Source organism: Aquarana catesbeiana, linkage group LG13 (assembly GCF_042186555.1).
Source record: "Aquarana catesbeiana isolate 2022-GZ linkage group LG13, ASM4218655v1, whole genome shotgun sequence".
NCBI lineage: Eukaryota > Metazoa > Chordata > Amphibia > Anura > Ranidae > Aquarana > Aquarana catesbeiana.
Window position 1 is genome coordinate 216,231,650 of NC_133336.1, and position 23,686 is coordinate 216,255,335.

A 23,686-nucleotide genomic window follows, 5' to 3' on the forward strand; every position below is an offset into this window, starting at 1 on the left:
TGGATTACTGGAACCATGTCCTGTGGTCTGATGAGACCAAGATAAACGTATTTGGTTCAGATGGTGACAAGCGTGTGTGGGGGCAACCAGGTGAGGAGGACAAAGACAAGTGTGTCTTGTCTACAGTCAAGCATGGTGGTGGGAGTGTCATGGTCTGGGGCTGCATGCGTGCTGCCGGCACTGGGGGGCTACAGATCATTGAGGGAACCATGAATGCCAACATGTACTGTGATATACTGAAGCAGAGCAGATCCCCTCCCTTCAGAGACTGGACCGCAGGGCAGTATTCCAACATGATAACCACCCTAAACACACCTCCAAGACCACCACTGCCTTGCTAAAGAAGCTGAGGGTAAAGGTGATGGACTGGCCAAGCATGTCTCCAGACCTAAACCCTATTGATCATCTGTGGGACATCCTCAAACGGAAGGTGGAGGAGCGCAAGGTCTCTAACATCCCCCAGCTCTGTGATGTCATCATGGAGGAGGGGAAGAGGACTCCAGTGACAACCTGTGAAGCTCTGGTGACCTCCATGCCCAAGAGGGTTAAGGCAGTGCTGGAAAATAATGGTGGCCACACAAAATATTGACACTTTGGGCCCAATTTGGAGATTTTCACTTAGGGGTGTACTGACTCTTGTTGCCAGCGGTTTAGACATTAATGGCTGTGTGTTGAGTTATTTTGAGGGGACAGTAAATTTACATTGTTATACAAGCTGTACACTCACTACTTTACATTGTAGACAAGTGTCATTTCTTCAGTGTTGTCACATGAAAAGATAGAAGAAAAGATTTACACAAATGTGACTGAGGGGCGTACTTACTTTTGTCAGATACTGTATATGTTCAGTTAATAACTGGGGCCCTATTATAAATAAGCGGGGGGGGGGGGAATCGTACGTTGTCCACTCTGGGGCCCCTGAGCTGGGAATGAGAGGGGCCCCCTGTGCGGGGGTAGGTTCCTCTCTGTGGGTCTGAATACTGAAGGAGAGGGGGATCTGTCTCTATACTGAGCCGTCAGACACCAGCTGAAAGATGAAATCAGGCTTGCAGAGAATAGAGCAGCAAGGGGGCAGAGAAGTGGGGTGCAGCCTGAAAAATTGTGGGCTCTGAAAAGTGTTATAATGCTCCATCTGTTCATTACTCATATAGGTCACATGTGTGGGGTATAGCTGTGTGGTGGGGATGTAGTTATGTGGTGGGAGTGTAGCTGATTGGTGGGGTGTAGCTGTGTGGTGGGGTGTAGCTGTGTGGTGGGGGGGTGTAGCTGTTTGGTGGGGTGTAGCTGTGTGGTGGGGTGTAGCTGTGTGGTGGTGGGGGGTGTAGCTGTTTGGTGGGGTGTAGCTGTGTGGTGGGGTGTAGCTGTGTGGTGGTGGTGGGGGGGGGGGTGTAGCTGTTTGGTGGGGTGTAGCTGTGTGGTGGGGTGTAGCTGTGTGGTGGGGGTGTAGTTATGTGGTGGGGGTGTAGCTGTGTGGTGGGGGTGTAGCTGTGTGGTGGGGTGTAGCTGTGTGGTGGTGGTGGTGGGGGGTGTAGCTGTGTGGTGGGGGTGTAGCTGTGTGGTGGGGTGTAGCTGTGTGGTGGGGGTGTAGTTATGTGGTGGGGGTGTAGCTGTGTGGTGGGGGTGTAGCTGTGTGGTGGGGGTGTAGTTATGTTGTGGGGGTGTAGCTGTGTGGTGGGGTGTAGTTATGTGGTGGGGGTGTAGCTGTGTAGTGGGGGTGAAGCTGTGTGGTGGGGGTGTAGTTATGTGGTGGGGGTGAAGCTGTGTGGTGGGGGTGTAGTTATGTGGTGGGGGTGTAGCTGTGTGGTGGGGGTGTAGCTGTGTGGTGGGGTGTAGTTATGTGGTGGGGGTGTAGCTGTTTGGTGGGGTTTAGCTGTGTGGATTCCAGGAATTTATTAACGATGTCCTCCGAGATTTGTTGCAGTTATGTGTGGTGGTTTATCTCAATGATATCCTCATATTTTCCAAGTCCTATGAGAGCCACCACACAGATGTCTGTTGTGTGCTTCAGAAACTAAGAGAGAACAATCTCTATTGTAAATTGGAGAAGTGCGATTTCCACCGTGCTCAGGTGAAATTCCTGGGTTATGTCATTTCCACTGTTGGTTTTTCGATGGACCCAGAGAAACTTTCAGCAGTCCTACAGTGGCCCCGACCCGTGGGACTACGTCCTCTGCAGCGTTTTCTTAGGTTTGCCAACTATTATCGGAAGTTCATTCGTAACTTCTCGTCTCTGGTCAAGCCCCTGACTGATATGACCAGAAAGAACGGTAACCAACAGTGTTGGTCTCCGGAGTCCATTAAGGCCTTTGAGAGTCTCAAGGCTGCCTTTGTTTCCACTCCTGTGTTGGCACATCCTGATCCTACGTTACCTTTTATCCTTGAGGTTGATGCTTCTGAGACTGGAGTTGGCGCCCTTCTGTCTCAACGTCTGAGAGCGCTATGAATCCTTGTGGCTACTTTACCAAGAAATTGTCACCTGCGGAGGGCAATTACGAGATTGGTGACAGAGCTGTTGGCGATCATTTTATCCCTTAAAGAATGGAGACATCTCCTCGAAGTTACCACTGTGCCGGTTCTCATTCTTACTGACCATAAGAATCTCACATTCTTGTCTGAGGCTAAACGCCTCTCTCCCAGAAGGGCGCGATGGGCTCTTTTCTTGTCAAGTTTCAATTACATTGTCTCATTCTTACCCGGTACTAAGAATGTAAGGGGTGACGCCTTGTCACGACAATTTTCCTCCACTTCCAAGTTGCAGTCGGTTCCGGTTCCTGTGATTCCTCCTGATCGTATTCTGGCTACGGTTCGCATCAGTCTTACTTCTCCTTTGGGTGACAAAATTCTTGCTGCTCAGGTCCATGCTCCTCCTGAGAAACCTTGTGACTGCTGCTTTGTTCCCAAGAGTCTCTGTACTGCCGTGCTCCAGACTTACCATTCTCCCAAGGCTGCTGGCCACCCTGGGAAGAATCAACTCTTTTGGGCCATTTCCCAACAATTCTGGTAGCCTAGTCTACGTGCTGATGTAACTGCCTTCGTAGCTGCCTGTTCCGTGTGTGCTCAGAGTAAGACTCCACAACACCTTCCAGTGGGCCTCCTACAACCCATACCCAATGGAGAGAGGCCCTGGACCCACCTCTCTATGGATTTCATTGTGGAGTTACTCAACCCCCAGGGCAACACAGCCCTTATGGTGGTTGACCGGTTCTTGAAAATGCCTCATTGTATTCCACTTAAGAAGTTGCCCACTTTTAAGGAACTGGCTTCCATTTTTGCTCGGGAGATATTTCGCTTACATGGACTACCCAAGGTGATTCGCTTACATGGACTACCCAAGGTGATTGTCTTGGACAGGGGTAGTCAGTTTGTGTCCCGGTTCTGGCGAGCCTTTTTTGTACAGTTGGGAATTCAGCTTGCTTTCTCCTCTGCATATCACCCGTAGTCTAATGGGGGCGGCAGAACGAGCCAATCAGTCCTTGGAGCAATTCCTACGTTGCTATATTTATGACCATCCTAACAACTGGTCAGACCTATTACCATGGGCAGAGTTTGCTCACAACAGTGCCTTGAATTCTGCTTCCCGATTGTCCCCGTTTATGGCGAATTATGGTTTCCAACCTTCCATGTTGCCTGCCTTGTTTGTTCCGCAGAGTATTCCTACGTTAGAGGAGCATCTCCGTGGTCTTCGTTCCACCTGGGCACAAGTTTAGGAGGCTTTGCGACATGCTAATGATAGGTACAGACTCCATGCTGACCACAGATGCCTGCCCGTGCCTTCCTACCAGGTTGGGGACAGAGTCTGGCTGTCATCTTGCAACCTCCGACTTTGTGTTCCCTCACTGAAGTTCGTACCTCGGTTTATTGGGCCTTTCCGTATTCTTTGCAGGATTAACTCAGTGGCTTACTCATTAGACCTTCCTTCTAATATGCGTATTTCAAATGTATTTCATGTCTCCTTATTGAAACCTTTGGTCTGCAACCGCTTTACCACCTCGGAGCCACATCCTCACCCAGGTTGAGAACCATGAGGAGTATGAAGTACAATCCATTGTTGACTCCCGTAGGTCCTGGGGGTGCATACAGTACCTGGTGCATTGGAAGGGGTACAGTTCAGAGGAACGCTCTTGGGTCTCATCCTCGGATGTACATGCCCCTCTCCTCCTCCGTGATTTCCATGGACGTTTTCCCCTCAAGCCTGGTGGTCCTCCATGGGGGAGGGGTCATTGAGGAGGGGGTACTGTCAGGGCTGGGCTCAGCCCTTCCTTCTCTGAGCTGGCCGCTCAGCTGTCAGCTAATTCCCAGCTCCTATCTCTCCACAGTGACTCACCTGTTGATGATATCCTGCTAGTTAGTCCTACCTACTTAAGCCGTCCAGTCCAGATGATCTCCTTCTTCGCCTTGGTCACATCTCTAGAGTGTTCCTGTTAAAGACTTGCTTGTCTGACATTCCTTCTGGCTCCAGATCCTGCTTGCTGTTCTACTACGCTCATCTCTGGCTCCCTGACGTTTTGGCTTGTCTGACTATCTGTTCCGTTTCCTGAACTCTGGCTATGTTTTGACTACGTTTACTCTGTTTACCTTTTTTTTATTATTATTAAACAAGTGTGATTTACCTGTACTTCTGTCTCAGTCTGATTCATGGTTTCTGACAGTGTAGCTGTGAGGTGGGGGATGTAGCTGTGTGGTGTGTGGGGGGGTGTAGCTGTGTGGTGGGGTCCAGCTGTTTGGTGGTGGGGGGTGTAGCTGTGTGGTCGGGTGTAGCTGTGTGGTGGGGGGTGTAGCTGTGTGGTGGGGTGAAGCTGTGTGGTGAGGTGTAGTTGTGTGGTGAGGTGTAGCTGTGTGGTGGGGGGTGTAGCTGTGTGGTGGGGGGTGTGGCTGTGTGGGGGGTGTAGCTGTGTGGTGGGGTGAAGCTGTGTGGTGAGGTGTAGTTGTGTGGTGAGGTGTAGCTGTGTGGTGGGGGGTGTGGCTGTGTGGTGGGGGGTGTAGTTGTGTGGGGGGTGTAGCTGTGTGGTGGGGGGTGTAGCTGTGTGGTGGGGTGTAGCTGTGTGGTGGGGGGTGTAGCTGTGTGGTGGGGGGTGTAGCTGTGTGGTGGGGGGTGTAGTTGTGTGGGGGGTGTAGCTGTGTGGTGGGGGGTGTAGCTGTGTGGTGGGGTGTAGCTGTGTGGTGGGGGGTGTAGCTGTGTGGTGGGGGGTGTAGTTGTGTGGTGGGGTGTAGCTGTGTGGTGGGGGGTGTAGCTGTGTGGTGGGGGGTGTAGTTGTGTGGGGGGTGTAGCTGTGTGGTGGGGGGTGTAGCTGTGTGGTGGGGGGTGTGGTTGTGTGGTCGGGTGTAGCTGTGTGGTGGGGGGTGTAGTTGTGTGGTCGGGTGTAGCTGTGTGGTGGGGGGTGTGGCTGTGTGGTGGGGTGTAGCTGTGTGGTGGGGGGTGTAGCTGTGTGGTGGGGGGTGTAGCTGTGTGGTGGGGGGTGTAGTTGTGTGGGGGGTGTAGCTGTGTGGTGGGGGGTGTAGCTGTGTAATTGTACTATGTTTGTTTGTTTGTATAAAAAATGTTTAAAATAAAATAAAATACAGATTTAAAAAAAAAAATTAAAAAAAATAATAAGATTATAATAATAATAATAGAAACAATATAAATAGTAATATAAAAATAATTATAATAAAATCCTTACCGTGACATATTAATAATAATAATTATTATTTTTGTTGTTATTACTATTATATTCCAGTAAGGATATTATATTTTTATATTATTATTATTTTTGTTATGATTATTATTGTTATTGTTTTGATTATTATTATTATGTATTTATTATTAATAATATTATCCCCCCCCCCCCCGTTTATAAGAAAATAACAATTATAACAATAATAATAAGATTATAAAAATTGTAACAATATTAATACTAATATAAAAAAATTATAATAATATCCTTACCGTGATAATAATAATAATAATAGTAATAATAATAATAATAATAATAATAATTAATATTATGTATTATTATTTTTGTTTTGTTTTTATTATTATTTTCTAGTAAGGATATTATCATTTTTGATATTATTATTATTGTTGTTGTTGTTATTAGTTTGATTATAGTTTGATTATTATCTATTTATTGTTATTAAGATGATTCCCCCCTCCCCCCAATTATAATGAAAATAATAATAATAATAATAATAATAATAATAATAATAATAATAATAGTAACAATATTAATACTAATTTAAAAATATAATTGTGATAATATCTTTATTGGGAGATCATAATAATAATAATTATTATCTTTGTTGCTGTTATTATTTAATTCCAGTAAGGATATTATAATTTTTATATTATTTTTTTTATTATTGTTGTTGTAAATATTTTGATTATTAATTTTATATATTTATTATTATTATTATTATTATAATTATTATTATTATTATTATCTCCCCCCTCATTTATATGAAAATAATAATAATAAGATAATTAAAGTAACAATAATAATACTAATATAAAAATATAATTATAGTAAGTGCCTTAGTGGGATATAATAATAATTATTTTATTATTTTGATTGATATTTATATATTTATTATTATTAATATTATCCCCCCCCATTTATAAGCAAATAATAATAATAATAATAGTACTAACATAAAAATATAATTATAGTAAGCTACTTAGCGGGATATAATAATAATTATTTTATCATTCTGATTATTATTTTTATATATTTATTATTATTATTATTATTATCCCCCATTTATAAGAAAATAATAATAATAATAATAGTAATAATAACAATATAATAATAATAGTACTAATATAAAAATATAATTATGGTAAGCACCTTAGTGGGACATACTTATAATTATTTTATCATTTTGATTATTATTTTTATGTATTTGTTATTATTATTACCCCCCCCACCTCATTTATAAGAAAATAATAATAATAAGATAATAAAAGAAACAATATTAATACTAATATAGAAATATAATTATAGTAAGCGCCTTAGTGGGATATAATAATAATTATTTTATCATTTTGATTATTATTTTTATATATTTATTAATATTACCCCCCCCCCCCCCCCATTTATAAGAAAAGAAGAAGAAGAAGAAGAAGAAGAGGAATGTTACTATGTAACTATGTAAGAAGAATATAATAATGATAATAGTACTAATATAAAAATATAATACAATATATTTATTATTTATTTATTATTATTATCCCCCCCTCATTTATAAGAAAATAATAATAATAAGATAATAAAAGTAAAAATATTATTACTAATATAAAAATATAATTATAGTAAGCGCCTTAGTGGGACATAATTATAATTATTTTATCATTTTGATTATTATTTTTATATATTTATTATTATTACCCCCCCCATGTATAAGAAAATACTGATAATAAGATAATAAAAGTAACAATATTAATATTAATATAAAAATATAATTATAGTAAGTGCCTTAGTGGGATATAATAATAATTTTATCATTTTGATTAATATTTTTATATATTTATTATTATTAATATTATCACCCCCCCCCCATTTACAAGAAAATAATAATAATAATAATAATAAGAATATAATAGTAATAATAATAATATAAGAAGAAGAAGAAGAAGAAGAAGAAGAAGAAGAAGAAGAAGAAGAAGAAGAAGAAGAATATAATAATAATATTAATATAATAATAATAATAATAATAATAATAATAATAATAATAATGAGAACATAATAATAATACTAATATAAAATAATAATTTCAGTAAGCACCTTAGTAGGACATAATTATAATTATTTTATCATTTTGATTATTATTTTTATATATTTATTATTATTACCCCCCCCCATGTATAAGAAAATACTAATAATAAGATAATAAAAGTAACAATATTAATATTAATATAAAAATATAATTATAGTAAGTGCCTTAGCTGGATATAATAATAATAATTTTATCATTTTGATTAATATTTTTATATATTTATTATTATTAATATTATCACCCCCCCCATTTACAAGCAAATAATAATAATAATAATAATAATAATATAATAATAATAATAATATAATAATACCAATATAAAAATATAATTACGGTAAGCGCCTTAGTGGGACATAATTATAATTATTTTATCATTTTGATTATTATTTTTATATATGTATTATTATTATCCCCCCCATGTATAAGAAAATACTAATAATAAGATAATAAAAGTAACAATATTAATATAAAAATATAATTATAGTAAGTGCCTTAGCGGGATATAATAATAATAATTTTATCATTTTGATTAATATTTTTATATATTTATTATTATTAATATTATCACCCCCCCATTTACAAGCAAATAATAATAATAAGAAGAAGAATAAGAAGAATATAATAGTAATAATCATAATATAAGAAGAAGAAGAAGAAGAATATAATAATAATAATAATAATAATAATAATAATAATAATAATAATAATAATAATAAGAATATAATAATAATACTAATATAAAATAATAATTACATTAAGCGCCTTAGTGGGACATAATTATAATTATTTGATTATTATTATTATAAATGATTGTCTTTATTATTATTTTGATGAATGAATATTTATATCATTTATTTCCTGCTGATCGTCACATTGATTTGTATTGAGGGTCTTATTATCATCGATCCTATCGGTGGGCCCCCCCAGCGCTGCGCTCTCCCCCCCTCCACCTGTCGCCGCCTTAAGAGCCCTCCGCCGACTCCTCGTCACCGTCCCGGCGGCCCCGCCCCTCGGGCTGACAGCCAGCGCGCTCAGCCAGTCCCGGGCCGGGCCTCCGCGAGTCCCGCCCCCTCCCCGTCCAATGGGCGGCGCCGGTGGCGCAGGGCACTTCCTGGTTGTCAGTTAAGGTGGCCCCCATGAGGATGGCAGCTGGGCAGAGTTTAAAGGTGGCAGGGAGGGGCCAGTGACGGGGGCTGGGGCAACCTGTGGCAGGTGGGGAGGAGGGGGGGAGGGGCAGGCAGGTGGGATCCAGGAAGTGGCAGGGTGTAGCTGTATCCAGGGGGACAGGTGAGGGTGCTGGGAGGGGACAGGACAGGTGTGACAGGAGGGGAGGGGGGAGAGCCAGAGGCTTCCTGCAGCCCAGAGCCCACCCAGACCGCAGGAGGAAGAAGAGACGACGAAGGCGGCTGCAGAGGACGAGGGGACGCAGGCTGACCCCCCCAACCCCCCCCCTCCCAGGATCGGCCGACACCGCAGGTGAGACCCCTCCACCGACACCTGAGGGACATACCCCCCCTTCACCGATACCTGAGGGACCCACCCCCCACCCTGTCATCTCATCGCTTCTCCGTCTGTCCCCCCCCCCCCCCTTACCTAGGTGACAACGACCTGATCCCCCCCCCCCCCCAGAAGTGTCGTCTCCTCTGCCCCCCTCCCCTGTGCTGGGCACAGACCCCTCTGTCATCTCTGTGCCAGTCTATCGTCATCGCCCTCCCAGCACACACACACAGGGCCCCCACCATTCCCCGGGGGCCCTCCTGTCTCCGTACTCATGTGACCTGGCCAGATCCCCTCTCTGGAAGTGTCAGACCCCCCCCCCCTCCTGCCCCAGACACCCCCCCCACAAACTGTGTACGTTCATCCGTCTGCTCAGCCTTCCTCCCCCGCTGTACCCCCCACTGCTCAGGGCAGACACCCTCCAACACCCAGGATGTCTTCTCTCTGAGCTGAGACCCCCCCCCCCAACACCCAGAATGTCTTCTCTCTGAGCTGAGACCTCCCCAACACCCAGGATGTCTCCTCTCTGAGCTGAGACCCCCCAACACCCAGGATGTCTCCTCTCTGAGCTGAGACCCCCCCAACACCCAGGATGTCTCCTCTCTGAGCTGAGACCCCCCCAACACCCAGGATGTCTCCTCTCTGAGCTGAGACCCCCCCAACACCCAGGATGTCTCCTCTCTGAGCTGAGACCCCCCCAACACCCAGGATGTCTCCTCTCTGAGCTGAGACCCCCCCAACACCCAGGATGTCTCCTCTCTGAGCTGAGACCCCCCCAACACCCAGGATGTCTTCTCTCTGAGCTGAGACCTCCCCAACACCCAGGATGTCTCCTCTCTGAGCTGAGACCCCCCAACACCCAGGATGTCTTCTCTCTGAGCTGAGACCCCCCAACACCCAGGATGTCTTCTTTCTGAGCTGAGACCCCCCCAACACCTAGGATGTCTCCTCTCTGAGCTGAGACCCCCCAACACCCAGAATGTCTCCTCTCTGAGCTGAGACCCCCCAACACCCAGGATGTCTTCTCTCTGAGCTGAGACCCCCCCAACACCCAGGATGTCTTCTCTCTGAGCTGAGACCCCCCAACACCCAGGATGTCTCCTCTCTGAGCTGAGACCCCCCAACACCCAGAATGTCTCCTCTCTGAGCTGAGACCCCCCAACACCCAGGATGTCTTCTCTCTGAGCTGAGACCCCCCCAACACCCAGAATGTCTCCTCTCTGAGCTGAGACCCCCCAACACCCAGGATGTCTCCTCTCTGAGCTGAGACCCCCCAACACCCAGGATGTCTTCTCTCTGAGCTGAGACCCCCCAACACCCAGAATGTCTCCTCTCTGAGCTGAGACCCCCCCAACACCTAGGATGTCTCCTCTCTGAGCTGAGACCCCCCCAACACCCAGGATGTCTTCTCTCTGAGCTGAGACCCCCCCAACACCCAGGATGTCTTCTCTCTGAGCTGAGACCCCCCCAACACCCAGGATGTCTTCTCTCTGAGCTGAGACCCCCCCAACACCCAGGATGTCTCCTCTCTGAGCTGAGACCCCCCAACACCCAGGATGTCTCCTCTCTGAGCTGAGACCCCCCCAACACCCAGGATGTCTCCTCTCTGAGCTGAGACCCCCCCAACACCCAGGATGTCTCCTCTCTGAGCTGAGACCCCCCAACACCCAGGATGTCTTCTCTCTGAGCTGAGACCCCCCCCCCAACACCCAGGATGTCTTCTCTCTGAGCTGAGACCCCCCCAACACCCAGGATGTCTTCTCTCTGAGCTGAGACCCCCCAACACCCAGGATGTCTCCTCTCTGAGCTGAGACCCCCCCCAACACCCAGAATGTCTCCTCTCTGAGCTGAGACCCCCCAACACCCAGGATGTCTTCTCTCTGAGCTGAGACCCCCCCAACACCCAGGATGTCTCCTCTCTGAGCTGAGACCCCCCAACACCCAGGATGTCTCCTCTCTGAGCTGAGACCCCCCCAACACCCAGGATGTCTCCTCTCTGAGCTGAGACCCCCCCAACACCCAGGATGTCTCCTCTCTGAGCTGAGACCCCCCCCAACACCCAGGATGTCTCCTCTCTGAGCTGAGACCCCCCCCAACACCTAGGATGTCTCCTCTCTGAGCTGAGACCCCCCAACACCCAGGATGTCTCCTCTCTGAGCTGAGACCCCCCAACACCCAGGATGTCTCCTCTCTGAGCTGAGACCCCCCAACACCCAGGATGTCTCCTCTCTGAGCTGAGACCCCCCCAACACCCAGGATGTCTCCTCTCTGAGCTGAGACCCCCCCAACACCCAGAATGTCTCCTCTCTGAGCTGAGACCCCCCCAACACCTAGGATGTCTCCTCTCTGAGCTAAGACCCCCCAACACCCAGAATGTCTCCTCTCTGAGCTGAGACCTCCCCAACACCCAGGATGTCTCCTCTCTGAGCTGAGACCCCCCCAACACCCAGAATGTCTCCTCTCTGAGCTGAGACCCCCCCCCCCCCCCAACACCCAGGATGTCTCCTCTCTGAGCTGAGACCTCCCCAACACCCAGAATGTCTCCTCTCTGAGCTGAGACCCCCCCAACACCCAGGATGTCTCCTCTCTGAGCTGAGACCCCCCCAACACCCAGGATGTCTCCTCTCTGAGCTGAGACCCCCCCAACACCCAGGATGTCTCCTCTCTGAGCTGAGACCCTCCCAACACCCAGGATGTCTCCTCTCTGAGCTGAGACCCCCCCAACACCCAGGATGTCTCCTCTCTGAGCTGAGACCCCCCCAACACCCAGGATGTCTCCTCTCTGAGCTGAGACCCCCCCAACACCCAGGATGTCTCCTCTCTGAGCTGAGACCCCCCCCCCCCAACACCCAGGATGTCTCCTCTCTGAGCTGAGACCCCCCCCCCAACACCCAGGATGTCTCCTCTCTGAGCTAAGACCCCCCCCAACACCCAGGATGTCTCCTCTCTGAGCTGAGACCCCCCAACACCCAGGATATCTCCTCTCCTCTCTGAGACCCCCCCAACACCCAGGATATCTCCTCTCCTCTCTGAGACCTCCCCAACACCCAGGATGTCTCCTCTCTGAGCTGAGACCCCCCCAACAACCAGCATGTCTCCTCTCTGAGCTGAGATCCCCCCCAACACCCAGGATGTCTCCTCTCTGAGCTGAGACCCCCCCATAAACCAGGATGTCTCCTCTCTGAGCTGAGACCCCCCCATAAACCAGGATGTCTCCTCTCTGAGCTGAGACCCCCCCATAAACCAGGATGTCTCCTCCCTGAGCTGAGACTCCCCCAACACCCAGGATGTCTCCTCCCTGAGCTGAGACCCCCCAACACCCAGGATGTCTCCTCCCTGAGCTGAGACCCCCCAACACCCAGGATGTCTCCTCCCTGAGCTGAGACCCCCCAACACCCAGGATGTCTCCTCCCTGAGCTGAGACCCCCCAACACCCAGGATGTCTCCTCCCTGAGCTGAGACCCCCCAACACCCAGGATGTCTCCTCCCTGAGCTGAGACCCCCCAACACCCAGGATGTCTCCTCCCTGAGCTGAGACCCCCCAACACCCAGGATGTCTCCTCCCTGAGCTGAGACCCCCCAACACCCAGGATGTCTCCTCCCTGAGCTGAGACCCCCCAACACCCAGGATGTCTCCTCCCTGAGCTGAGACCCCCCAACACCCAGGATGTCTCCTCCCTGAGCTGAGACCCCCCAACACCCAGGATGTCTCCTCCCTGAGCTGAGACCCCCCAACACCCAGGATGTCTCCTCCCTGAGCTGAGACCCCCCAACACCCAGGATGTCTCCTCCCTGAGCTGAGACCCCCCCAACACCCAGAATGTCTCCTCTCTGAGCTGAGACCCCCCAACACCCAGGATGTCTCCTCTCTCCTCGCTGAGACCCCCTCAACACCTAGGATGTCTCCTCTCTGAGCTGAGACCCCCCCAACACCCAGGATGTCTCCTCTCTGAGCTGAGACCCCCCAACACCCAGGATGTCTCCTCTCTGAGCTGAGACCCCCCAACACCCAGGATGTCTCCTCTCTGAGCTGAGACCCCCCCCAACACCCAGGATGTCTCCTCTCTGATCTGAGACCCCCCCCCAACACCCAGGATGTCTCCTCTCTGAGCTGAGACCCCCCAACACCCAGGATGTCTCCTCTCTGAGCTGAGACCCCCCAACAACCAGGATGTCTCCTCTCTGAGCTGAGACCCCCCCCAACACCCAGGATGTCTCCTCTCCTCTCTGAGACCCCCCAACACCCAGGATGTCTTCTCTCTGAGCTGAGATCCCCCCAACACCCAGGATGTCTCCTCTCTGAGCTGAGACCCCCCCAACACCCAGGATGTCTCTTCTCTGAGCTGAGACCCCCCCAACACCCAGGATGTCTCTTCTCTGAGCTGAGACCCCCCCAACACCCAGGATGTCTCTTCTCTGAGCTGAGACCCCCCCAACACCCAGGATGTCTCTTCTCTGAGCTGAGACCCCCCAACACCCAGAATGTCTCCTCTCCTCTCTGAGACCCCCCAACACCCAGGATGTCTCCTCTCCTCTCTGAGACCCCCCCAACACCCAGGATGTCTCCTCTCCTCTCTGAGCTGAGACCCCCCAACACCCAGGATGTCTCCTCTCTGAGCTGAGACCCCCCCAACACCCAGGATGTCTCCTCTCTGAGCTGAGACCCCCCCCACGAACCCTACCATCCCCTGCCCAGCACACATGGTCCTGGCAGATGTATTATCTACCCCCCCCGCATTGGCATCAGTGCCAGTTATTACCCCTCACCTGGGTTACATCTGTCACATTTAACTCTCACCATCCTGCCCCCCCCTTTATATATTCCATCTGGAGGGAATTTTCTTCTCTTTTTTTGCCCCCTGTATGGCCCTGCCCCCTCCCTTACCAGACCCCCGCCTTGTTTTATGATTTTTTTTTTTTTTTGCTGTGCCATATTGCAGACTTTACCCCCGACCCGCGTTCTTATCAACCCCCCTCCCACCCCCCCCCTCGCCAACGCCGCCCCCCCCCCCCGTCTTCTCCTTTATTCCTCTTCATGTATGAAAATGTTTCCCGGTGTCCCCGATCCAAACATTTCTATTTATTTCTTCGATTGTTACATTGTAATGTGTGGATGAACTTCCTCCTATGTGACCCCCCCCATACGTTTCCTGCTCCGTGCAATCAGCCCATTGTTACTTTGTTACCTCTCTTCCTGGTTTGTCTTATTATTATTTATTATTATTATTATTATTACTATATAACACTTCCTAGGTTTATGATATTGTGATACATTTCTATATGTAGAAGATTTGATACATTGTGATACATTTCTCCTCACTGTGTCATATTGGATACATTTCTAGTTGTAGATTTGTTACATTGTTGTACCGTCATATGTTTTTGTTACATTGTTGTACTGTCATATGTTTTTGTTACATTGTTGTACTGTCATACGTTTTTGTTACATTGTTGTACTGTCATACGTTTTTGTTACATTGTTGTACTGTCATACGTTTTTGTTACATTGTTGTACTGTCATACGTTTTTGATACATTGTTGCACTGTCATATGTTTTTGATACATTGTGACATTTGGATACATTCCTCATCACTGGCTCCTATTTCCATACATTCCTATTTGTTACATTGTGACGTTTCGATACTTCTTGTTACTTTTCTGACATTTGTATCTATGTCTCTCTCCTCTAACATTTGTCACATTTTGTACCCAGTGACGATGCCTTCAGGTGTCTCCCCCCCCCCCCCCCACCCCCCACCCCCCATCCACCTGCCTTTGCCCCAGGAGCTGACACTCGCTCTCAGGCTCCTCCCCCTCTGAGTTCCCCTCTTCAAACTTCCACGTCCAATATTCCCCTTTGCAAAAAAAAAAAAAACTTTTTGTATTCCTGATATCAGAATAATGAAACGAAAACGTAATTTCCATTGTTTAACCCTTCCTTTGCCGGATCAGGTAGACTTTTATGGCGTTTTACGTTGGGGGGGGGGGGCTGGGTAGCTGGCGAGGAAGGGGTTAATGAAGTCTTTACCCCTGTCACCTTTGCCTGGCCGCCCCTCCCTGTGCGGATAAACCTGCGCTAATCCCGGCTTTCCTTGCTGACGGCAGGCTGTTGAAGGGGGTCTTTAGCGATGGAGGTCGCGGTGGATTTGCTGAGGAGGACACGGAATCCCACCTCCCCCGGCTCTCCGCGGATCTGGCGTGGCGATTATTCGGGGACATGGTGGGGAGGGGGGGGCGGCAGAGCGCCGGCCGACTGCCCTCTGCCTGACCCCTTCGGCCATCTGACGCGCTGGGTTTTATGGAACGTCGGCGATGGAGATGGACGAAAGGAGTTTTGGTTCGTAGATCGATGCGTTTTATGTGGCCTCAGAAATGGGCGAAAGAAAATCAGGTTGTACGTGCTGAGCTTAATATCGAGTTAAAGACTGCCGAAGCAAGTTTAGCCCTATAAATGCCATGTGCTAAAGATGGCCGACGCAAGTTTAACCTTTTAAATCCCATTCGTTAAAGATGGCCGACGCAAGTTTAACCTTATAAACGCCATGCGCTATTCCACATTAAAGATGGCCGACGCAAGTTTAGCCTTCTAGATTATTTGTGTTATACCACATCAAAGATGGCCCACAGAAGTTCAGCATTATAGATGCTGTGCGTTGTACCACATTAAAGATGGCTGACACGAGTTTAGCCCTATAGATGCCATGCATTATACCACATTAAAGATGGCCGACAAAGGTTTAGCCCTATAGATGACCATTTTTTAATGTGGTATAACACACAGCAACAGAAATTCAGCTTTATAGATGCCGTGCGTTATGGTGCTTTTAAAGATGGCTGACAAAAGTTCAACCCTATAGATACCACACAATATACATGCTTAAAAAATGTCCATAAGTGTAGCCCTATAGATGCCACACATTATACCGCGCTAAAGCTTGCCAACAGAAGTTCAGATTTATAGATGCTGTGCATTTTATATCACATTAAAGATGACCGACATAAGTTTAGTCCTATAGATGCCATGCGATATACCACATTAAAGATGGCTGACACAAGTGTAGCCCTTCAGCTGCCACACATTATACTGCTTTAAAGATGGCCGATACAAGTTTTGGCTTTACAGATGCCACATAAACATGGCTGACGGATGTTTAATCCACAACGGCTCGCGTTATACGGCGTTAAAGATGGCCGACGCAGTCTAGCTGTAGATGCCTCACAACTGCGTTTTAAGACAGCCGGTAGAAGTTAAGCATTATCAATGCTGCGTGACCTTTCTGAGATTTAAAGATGGCTGCCACAAGTTTCACTGTAAAGATACCGTGCTTAAAGCCACACATAAAGATGGCCGACACAATATTCGCTTTATAGATGCTGTTGCGTTATACCGTGTTAAAGATGGCCGACACAATATTATCCTTATAGATGGCCGACGTAAGTGTAGCCCTATAGATGCCGTGCGTTATACCACATTAAAGATGGCCGACGCAAGTGTAGCCTTATAGATGATGTGCATTTATACCACATTAAAGATGGCTGACGCAAGTGTAGCCATATAGATGCCTGCATTATACCACATTAAAGATGGCCACCGCAAGTGTAGCCTTATAGATGCCGTGCGTTTATACCACATTAAAGATGGCCGACGCAAGTGTAGGCTTATAGTTGGCGTGCGTTTATAAAACATTAAAGATGGCCAACACAAGTGTAGCCTTATAGTTGACGTGTGTTTATAAAACATTAAAGATGGCCAACACAAGTGTAGCCTTATAGATGCACATTATAGCATGTTAAAGATGGCCGATATAAACTTGGCTTTACAGATGCCACATTAAAGATGGCCGACAGATGTTTCAGCTGCGACAGCTCGCTATATACAGCATTAAAAATGACCAACGCATCTGTACGCAACCATATTAAAGATGGCCGACAGATGTTTAGGCTGCAGACAGCACAAGTTTTATGGCGTCAAAGATGGCCGACAAGTTGTAGATGTTGCACGACTGCATTAAAGATGGCCGACAGAAGTTCAGCTACATCAATGCCACGTGACACCGTGCGATAAAAATGGCTGCCGTAGTAAGCTTCGCTTTAAACAATATTGCGATTAATGCCGCATTAAAGATGGCTGACAGATGTTTAACCCGCGAGGGCTCGCTTTTATATGACGTTAAAGATGGCCGACCAGTTTTTTTTTTTTTTTGCTACAGAAGCCACGCAACTATGGCCAGACAGATGAGGGTAAACTTTTTATATGGCGATTAAAGATGGCCGCCACACTTCAGCCGTAGACGCCGCTATTAGCACATCATTAGAAACGGGCGCTTTTTATAGGTGTCGCGCTTTTTTCGGGGGTCAGTGGGCCTTTTAGTAGACTCCTGATGGTGGAGTTGTGGGTACACGGCGCGGTCTCCGGGCGGAGGTGGTCACAGCCGGTTTGGCGGTGGGGGGGGTGTGTGTATTGACGTGTACACACGGCAGCGGCGGCTGGGGGGGGGGGGTGTGTAAACAGCCCGGAGGTCCTGACACCCTCCAGCACACAGATAAGGAAGTCCTTCAACTGACAGACCTCTTAAAGGCGCAGCCCACCAGCCCAACCGTCTGCAAAGTGCTGCGCGCTGACAGTTGAGTCAGGTCTGACCGGACCCTCTGGATAAACTTCCCCACCCCTCCTCCTCCTCCCAAACCCCCCCACCTCGTCGTCAGGTGCCGCTGGGGGCTCGGCCCAGGTTGGTTAAAGGGTGCTGTGTGTTTTGGGAGGGGTCTGTGTGTCAGATAATGAGCTGTAATTACAGGGGTGGGACGTCCTATTTACCATTTCCTCAAACAGGACGGGTGACACTTGCCGCCGTTGCTGTGTATGTGTGTGCTGACTCACCGCCTTGTGAGATTGAAGTGTCAGCTCTGCGGGCCGCTGCTGCTCTGTCCTGGGGGCGGGGGGGGTTTCGCTGTCACATCTCACACAATATCCAAGTTTTTTTTAACGTGCCGCAAATTCAAAAAAACGCACATCGCCGCCAAAATCTTATTTGAAATGAGCTGAGTAGATCATCCAGGATGCTGGAAAATATCCGCCGTCTGCGGTCACTCTTGGGGGGGGTCACCATTTAAATTCAGAGGAGTGCAAGCTCCTGGGGTATACAACATGAAATAGTATCACTAATCACTATATAATGTCCGCCCCCCCTCCCCCCACATTGCGATTTTGTATTTTTATTAGGCTGTAGTACGAGGAGCCACCGAGGATCTATGTCTTCCTGGCCGGTAACCAGATCTTTCCCTGACTCCCGGCTTGTAAGGGGCCCTCCCCGACTGCTTTACATGTTCCTGCGGTGGGTAGTGATACCTGCGGACTGGATCTGGCAGATTCCAGGTGATTGCGTCTTCAGGTTTCCTCACCGCGCTGTGTTGTTGTTTTTTCTCTGCCGGAGACGGATTAAGGCCAAGGTGTGTGCGGTGCTAATAAGGTGATAATCGGCGTGTTTGGTGGTGATGACACAGCAAGAGAATTTACAGGAGCAACCTGAGCTGTCAGAGACCTGTCAGTGCACCCGAGGGGCTGTAATGGGGCGCTCAGGGTTCCTGGGGGCTGTGATTGGACGTTTGGGGGTGCTGCTTCTATTCGGTGTAGTCCATTTCCTATGGTGACCTTTGTCAGGGACCCCTGGACTATCCGGTCCAGCAAGACTGTTACAGGAGCAACCTGAACGGTTAGAGACTTATCAGCCCTCCTGGGGGGCTATAATGGGGATCTCAGGCTTCCCTGAGGGCTGTGATTGGATGTTCAGGGATTCCTACTTCTATGCAGTGTAGTCCATTTCCTTTATAGTGACCTTATCGGGGACCCCTGGGCTCTCCAGTACAGCAACAAGAGAATTTACAGGAGCAACCTGAGCTGTCAGAGACCTGTCAGTGCACCCGAGGGGCTGTAATGGTGTGCTCAGGGTTCCTGGGGACTGTGATTGGACGTTTTGGAGGTCCCCAGGCAGGCTGTGACTGGATGTTCAGGGGTCCTGCTTCTATGCGGTGTAGTCCATTTCCTATGGTGACCTTATCGGGGACCCCTGGGCTCTCCAGTACAGCAACAAGAGAGTTAAAGGAGCAACCTGAGCTGTCGGAGACCTGCCAGCACTCCCAAGGGGCTGTAATGGGGTGCTTAGGGTTCCCTGGGGGCTGTGACTGGACGTTTGGGGGTGCCGCTTATATGCGGTGTAGTCCATTTCCTATGGTGACCTTTATCGGGGACCCCTGGGCTCTCCAGTCCAGCAAGACTGTTACAGGAACAACCTGAGCGGGTTAGAGACTTATCAGCCCTCCTGGGGGGGCTGTAATGGGGAGCTCAGGCTTCCCTGAGGGCTGTGATTGGATGTTCAGGATTCCCTCCTCTATGCAGTGTAGTCCATTTCATTTATAGTGACATTATCGGGGACCCCTGGGCTCTCCAGTACAGCAACAAGAGAGTTAAAGGAGCAACCTGAGCTGTCGGAGACCTGCCAGCACTCCTGAGGGGCTGTAATGGGGTGCTTAGGGGTTCCCTGGGGGCTGTGACTGGACGTTTGGGGGTCCGCTTCTATGCAGTGTAGTCCATTTACTATAGTGACCTTTTATGGGCGACCCCTGGACGCTCCGGTGCAGCAAGAGAGTTACAGGAGCAACCTGAGCTGTCAATGACTTGTCAGCCCTCCTGAGGGGCTGTAATGGGGCACCCAGGGTCCCCCGGGGGCTGTGATTGGACATTTGGGGGTCCCGCTTCTATGCAGTGTAGTCTATTTCCTTAGTGACCTTACAGGAGCAACCCGAACTGTCAGAGACTTGTCAGCTCTCCCAAGGGGCTGTAATGGGGCACGCAAGGTTCCCTGGGGGGGCTGTGATTAGATATCTGGGGGGCTGGGATTGGACGTTCAGGGTGTCCCGCTTCTATGCAGTGTATAGGTCAGTGTATAAGTTAACGACCCCTGGGCTCTCCAGTGCAGCAAGAGAGTTACAGGAGCAACCCAAGCTGTCAGACATTTGTCAGCCTTCCCCAGTGGCTGTAATGGGGCACTTAGGGTTCCCTGGGTGCTGTGATTGGCTGTTCAGGGGGCTGTGATTGTCCGAATCGGGGGTCCCCTCTGCTATGCGGGACCCCCTGTTTCCTATTTTGACCTTATTTTGGACCCCTGGGCTCTCCAGTGTAGAAAGAGTTACAAGAGAAAACTGAGCTGTCAGAGACCTGTCAGCACTCCCGAGGGGTTGTAATGTGGAGCTCTGGGTTTCCTGGGGGGGGCTGTGATTGGATGTTTGGGGGTCCTGCTTCTATGCAATGTAGTCCATTTGTTAGAGATGACCTTATTATGGACCCCCTGGGCTCTCCAGTGCAGCAAGAGGGTTACAGGAGCAACCCAAGCTGGTCAGAGACTTGCCAGCCCACCTGAGGGACTGTAATGGGGAACTCAGGCTTCCCTGGGGGCTGTGATTGTACTTTGGGGAGTCCACGGGGGGGCCATGATTGGAAGTTCAGGGGTCCCGCTTCTATACAGTGTAGCTAATTCCCTTTAGTGACCTTATCAGGGACCCCTGGGCTCTCCAGTGTAGACACTATTATTATAAGTGTAGTTTTGACAAATATTTGGGGTCCTTGCCGTGCCCCTTGCAGTCCCCTTAAAAATAAAGCTGCTGTGTGACTCCTGTCCTGGGCCTTGTGGCTCTGTGCTGGGCTCCTATAGTGTTCGCTTTAACGCTTAGCGGTGATCTCACGCCTTGTTTGTGGGCCCCATAACTGAAAACCCCGGGGCCCCGACTGTGCGGCAAATTCCCCTCCCACACCTGCCAGTGCTGTCAGTATACACCTGTGTGATCTTGGACTTTAAAGGGCAGGATAGACGTCACTGGGAACTGACGTGATCATTCTTTCTGATCTGCCCCTCGTAGCTCATTCCTTGTAGGGGGCGGTACGTGGATGGGCTTGGTTGGGGGTGGTTGCTTATAAATCGAGTTGCATTGTTTGTCATGGCTAGATGTGGCCGTAGCAGAATGACCCAGGGTTGTGTCACATAGTGAAGGGTCTTTTCTCTCCTTTGTGCCGTGTCCCCAGGGACACAGTGCACCCCCACATTTATAGTCCTGCTGTGCGTTCTTGGAGAATTTGGGAGGCGGGGATCTCAAGGATCAGCATGATTCTTATACCCCCTCCTGATTTTGTCGAGCTTCCGTTATCGCTGCCAAGAAAGTGTTAACGGCAGGTCATCTCCTCGGTGCCATTTAATAATTGGTGTGTGTGTGTGAGGGGGGGGGATCGCCCCCTCAGATAAACGGGGGTGGTAAATGACGTTGGTCGCAGATTTTACCCTGAGCCCCAGCGCGTTGCGTCCCCCTGATTCCTTTTCTGTGTTGTGAGTTTCTAATATTACCAAAGGGTTGGACCCCCTGCTGGGTTTTAATGGGCATCAATGGATGATAATATGGAGATCCACAATCCTCTTGGCATCCCGAGAACTGTCACCATTGAGACAGAAAATGATGGGAAATCTAAAATGTTGCGTTGTCTCTAGAACAGGAAGATGTGTGGAAATGGACTGGGGAAACCTCTTCCAGTTATAACTGTCACTTCCTGTTGTTTTCTCCAGAACAGGAAGTGAAGGAAATCTCCCAATGGGGACTCAGCTATAAGAGCCTGATGGGGGATCTAACCCTGACATATTGTATCTAATAACAAACTAAAAAAAAGTTTTTGGCTTATGGCGATGTGTTATACTATTTTCCATGTAGATGAGTCTCTTCTATAGAGGCTGCGTTTTTTATTCATATTACTTTAATGGGTGACTGCTGCTGGGGGGGGGTGGGGGGGTCTTCACTTTTTCTTTCCTTTGTTAGCACATCTGGAGGCCGCAGGATGTGCACCTATGTAAGGGTGACAACGCTCTGTCCCCATCTGCAAATTTGCTCTACTGCGTTGTCACCCTGTCACACAGATTACCTATGGAGGCTACAAGTGGCTGTTTAATGTGAAAAAATGAGAAGGTGGGGGCAGGTGGGGTAGGGTGGGTGCCCGGGGGGGGTTGTAGGGTGTTACTTAACCTTTTTTGATTTTTTTTTTTTTGAACACCTTAAACAGCCGCTTGTAGCCTCCAAAGGAATTCTGCGTGAAAGGGTGACAACGCAGGAGAGCAAATCACAAATGAGGACAGAGCATCGTCACCCTATAACAGGAAATTCCTCAACAAGGGCCTTCCTGGTAGGATCGCCAGGGATTATTTTAATGAAAGTTGCAGATTTAGTCCTTTTTGAAAGGGGATTTTAGCGATCGGTTTATATCACTTTTATTGTTGCGATGGAACAATAAGATTATTGAGATGGACTTCTGAGATGACCGATCTGAAAGGACTGGCGGCGGGGGGGGGGGGGGTCAATGGGCTGAGCACCCTGCCTGCCTATTGGTTGTAATGTTTAATGAAGGTCGTTCATCTGTTTATTAGATCCAATCACTTCCTATTCATGAACATTGCTGGGTGACCCCCACGCACGCTCAGTCCTTTTGACGATTCTCCGTCATTTGTTGACAAGAGCTGTAGACGTTCGCCTACGTACCAGGCAGGACGATGCAGGTTTGGTCTTATCTGATCGATATTCTGTTTTGATCCAGTCAGAACGTTCCTGTCATAATTGAGCGAAAAATTATTTCCATCGAAACTGAACGATCAGATTAAGACGTTGGTAGGAACAGGAAATCCACCATCAGATTGTGACTTGTTGTGGGCAACTCTAGTGGAACGTTGACGCGATTTGGGGGCGAAATAATAAAAAACGTTTTTTACCTTCACTCGATCAACTGGCTTTTTTTTCTATTTACTTTTATCTTTAGTCATTTTTTCATTAGAAAAGCAGAAAACGGGTGGAACCACAGTCGGGGGAAGAGGGGGTTTCCATGGAAATCCAACCGGGAGCAGGCCGTATCTAGAAGTAAAGTTGCAGAACCGACATTATACTTCTGGACTGAGCCATCAGGCTCATGGGGTGGAGGGGTGTTCAACTCGATTGCATATAACAGTCTTTCTCAACCTTTTTATTCCAGAGAAACCCTTGAAATAATTTTATATGTTGGAGAACCCCTTCTAGTGCCAGTTAATTGGGGGCCAGTGGGGTAAAAATGTCCCCATTACAGATGGCTATAAGATCAGTGGTGTCATGCTGCTGGCTCTGCCAATGATGTTGGCCTTGAAACTATGTAGGCATCATCAGATGGGAGGTCCATCAGCCACTACTCAAGGACTATGTGGGTATCGTCGGGTGGGAGGTCCATCGGCCATCAGTCACTATTTAAGAAACTATGTTGGCATTGTCAGATGGGAGGTCCATCAGCCACTACTCAGTGATCTATTTAGGCATCATCGGGTTGGAGGCCCATCAGCCACTATTCAAGGAACTATGTAGGCATCGTCAGGTGGGAGGTCCATCATTT

At 48.1% G+C, this 23,686-nt stretch overlaps 1 protein-coding gene across 2 annotated transcripts in view; it reads left to right on the forward strand.

Annotated features, from left to right (window-relative positions):
* Positions 1–8,957: 8,957 nt before the first annotated feature.
* ZBTB7B (zinc finger and BTB domain containing 7B) overlaps positions 8,958–23,686 on the forward strand; it is a 54,492-nt gene continuing 39,763 nt past the window's right edge. For both annotated transcript variants that reach the window (XM_073608713.1, XM_073608714.1), the window contains exon 1: positions 8,958–9,228. The gene's annotated coding sequence lies outside the window, so the exon portion shown is untranslated. The remainder of the gene's footprint in view (positions 9,229–23,686) is intronic.